This window comes from Lepisosteus platostomus, unplaced genomic scaffold (assembly GCF_059453375.1).
Source record: "Lepisosteus platostomus isolate fLepPlt1 unplaced genomic scaffold, fLepPlt1.hap1 Scaffold_42_H1, whole genome shotgun sequence".
Classification (NCBI taxonomy): Eukaryota; Metazoa; Chordata; class Actinopteri; order Semionotiformes; family Lepisosteidae; genus Lepisosteus; species Lepisosteus platostomus.
The window spans coordinates 31,917-35,260 of NW_028291665.1; the positions used below are offsets into that span (position 1 = coordinate 31,917).

Consider the following 3,344-nt stretch of genomic DNA (forward strand, 5'->3'; position numbering starts at 1 on the left):
AAGTAAACCACCTGTTTCCTAGATCCCATCCCCAGTCAGCTAGTCAAAGATTCCCTCGAAGGACTGGCAGGACCTATAATTAGTATGATGAATGCATCGCTTGCGTCAGGCGTCGTACATGATCAATTTAAGGTAGTGGTTCTTAGACCGCTCCTTAAGAAGTCAAATTTGGATCCACAAGTTCTTAACAACTACAGGCCTGTCTCAAAGGTCCCATTTCAATCTAAAAGTCTTGAAAGAATAGTTGTTGCCCAACATCAAATGGATTCAAATAATATACTTGAGAAATTTCAGTCTGGTTTCTGAAACTGCATTAACAAGAGTCGTAAATTATATTCTCTTAGCTACTGATGCGGGGAATACAACAGTGCTAGGTTGCAACAGTGCTAGGAATGCAAACTTTAGGTTGCGCTTCTTCATGCTGCATCATTGGCATGAGTGGAGCTTTTTAAACGTCTGTACTTACTGCGCCCCATAAGAAATCGTTTGTCCCTGTTCAAAAGAGATTGTGCGATGTCCTGCAGCGTTCGCAAAGCAAACCTTTGACAGTTTGAATAGAGGAATTTATTCTGCTTCCTGTGCGTGCAGTAGTTACAAACTTGAACGTCTTTACACGATCTCCTGCAGTTTTCAGTGGGCAGGCTTGGTCAGATGGCTTGGAAAAACGCACTGTTTCGGCTCGGGAAACATCATGAGCAGTGTCCTGCATGTTTTCTGTGTATAGCTGTCTTTTAACGCATACAGAATTCATTCGAAATCATTGATTTCTCCAATTAACAAGGGTCCCTTAAATGATGAGTCAAAGTAACATCTAATCGGATTAGTTTCCTTAGAGCTGGTTCAGAGTTTGCTCAAGAGTTTACCTTTCACAGATGCGCAAAGAAGAATGTTGGGGGTGCACGCTTCAAGGCACCTTACAGCTGTAGGGAGTGATTCGAGACGATTCGTGGCGTGTGCTCGTTCCCATATACCATACGCCCCGGCGTGCAGTGCTAGGATGACGTACAATACCACTTGGGCACGTAACAGCGTTATATGCAAGTGCGGGACGTGAGGGTTTTCGTTTGTTCGTTTTGTTTTGCTCTGCTTTGCTTTGTTTTGCTTTCCATCGCGTGGGTAAGAGCGTAAATAAAAAGGCGATTCCTGCGTCTACCACTAATGTAAGAGCTATTTCAAGTGCGGCGTGGTGCGGCTTTTCAAATGCTTGTGGACATTTCTCTGTTGTTGATTCTTTTTTTGTGTGTAACAAAGTGGCATTTTCATGTCCGGACGGGGAGACTTTATCATTCCGACATGAAGCCACCCTTAAGTCCTCTGAGGCATGTCTGTCTGCAAGGCTTGTATTTTGGAAATGTTTTTTTGAAACGGAGAACGACTTTGAAATAGGCTTCCGCCGGCGCCTTGCGATCCAGGTAAGATTGTAGCAAGAACGCAGCGGTGGTGGGGCTTGCTGTAGTCGTGGCCGAGTGTTTAAGGCGATGGACTAGAAATCCATTGGGGTCTCCCTGCGCAGGTTCGAATCCTGCCGACTACGTTGTCCGCCTCCAGTCAGTGTGTTCCGGCGCAATCAAAGAAGCGCGCCTCTTTGCTGTTCCTGGTGGTTTTAAAACGCCCAATCGCTTGTACCCGCTGCCTTGGAAATAAATTCTTCAGTGTCCGCAAATGGCATTTTGCAGCTGGAAGCATGTCGACGCTTTTTGCACAGAGCACCAAAAAAGCGTCTTTTTTGAAGGCCCAGACACTGAGCGTTGGTGGTTCAGTGGTAGAATTCTTGCCTGCCACGCGGTAGGCTTGGGTTTGATTCCCGGCCAATGCAGTGGCTTTTGCAGCGAGTGGCTCCATCACTTGCATCCCCTTGCAACTCGCAACTGAAAACCCACTGAAACTAAGCAGGTGTGAGCCAGGTCAGTACCCGGATGAGGGTAAGCTACAGGGAAAAACAAAGCTTCCAGCTGGAAGCGGTGTTAATGGTGCCGGCGGGGGGGCGCTCACCCTGAGGTCTGTGCGGGTCCCAATGCCCCAGCATAGTGACGGCGACGCTGTGTTGTAAAAGGGCGCTGTCTTTCGGATGAGATGTAAAACCGAGGTCATAGTGCTCTGTGGTCATTAAAAATGACCACCAAAACCTTTGACAAAAGCTCTTGGTAATTGATGGTCTTCAAAAATGCTTCTCCTTTAGGTACTTTTTAAATCAGCTGAAAAATGCTGTGAAATGGGGGGACACTTCAGGCCAGTGTAGGATTTGGGTTACAAGAACCATGAAACTGCACGAGAAAGCCCGTACACTGAATTACACGGCTTTCTATTCAAAGGAGGGCAAAAGAAATTCCCTGAGTTCGATTTTTTGCAGCACAGAGAGGACCACTGTCGTGAGGCCAGATAGCTCAGTTGGTTAGAGCGTGGTGCTAAGAACGCCAAGGTCACGGGTTCGATCCCCGTACGGGCCAGGTTCTTTTCTCCTCTCTTACCAAAGCTGTTAGGTTCCTTTCCGTGGTGAGAGGGGTTGTCATGCAACGCTGCCACATAGTGCCGACAGACAAGAGTGTTGCAGGAGAAGAGAAAAGTGTTTGAAGATTTAAGAGTGTCTTAGGTGGAGCCAAAATCAAGTGTCACAAATGTAAGTGGTTGGATTTCCAATGTTTAATATGGTAAAAATAAGCAGAAGTTATCTGCCGGTCATGGCACAGTCTGCCATGCTTTTGTCATATACTGTAAAGTGGTGTCGAACTGGAGCCTCACCATTTGCATATGTGAGGCTCCAGTTATACATCGAGTGTCACATTAAATTACAAAAATGAAGAGAGTTAAAGCAGCTGGAGGGGTTTTCTTACAACTTTTAAGCTGACACAGTTTTGGAAAATGTTTCCTTCACGCTGCACTGTACAACATAGGCAGCCAAGAGTCTCTAAAACAAAACAGAATGGACAGATAGGAGAAAATTCCCACTCGTCCTGAAGTTCCCAAAATCCAGCACTGAGCGTAAACAAAGTGTCTAAGTAGCGTGGGAATGCTAACCCTAACCCTAGCTGGAGTTTGAGCAATCCAGCACTGAGCGTAAAAAGATGAGTCAAAGTAACGTCTAATCGGATTAGTTTCCTTAGAGCTGGTTCAGAGTTTGCTCAAGAGTTTACCAAGAGGACATTGATTCGTCAAATATACGTATATTCACGGCGAAAATACGGCTATACGTATATATACGTCGCCTCGACGTATAATCAACGTCAAATTGCAACCGTAAAATTGACGACATTAATAAACGCATATATAACGTCGAAAACACATCTAACACAGTGCCTGAGGCTTTTTACTGTACGTATCGTGTGTGCCGCAACTAGGAGTATACG

At 45.7% G+C, this 3,344-nt stretch overlaps 1 non-coding gene across 1 annotated transcript; it reads left to right on the top strand.

Moving 5' to 3' along the window:
* Window positions 1-2,373: 2,373 nt before the first annotated feature.
* trnal-aag (transfer RNA leucine (anticodon AAG)) lies at window positions 2,374-2,447 on the top strand. Its single transcript has one exon. It is a non-coding gene; the product is annotated as a tRNA-Leu (tRNA).
* Window positions 2,448-3,344: the final 897 nt, after the last annotated feature.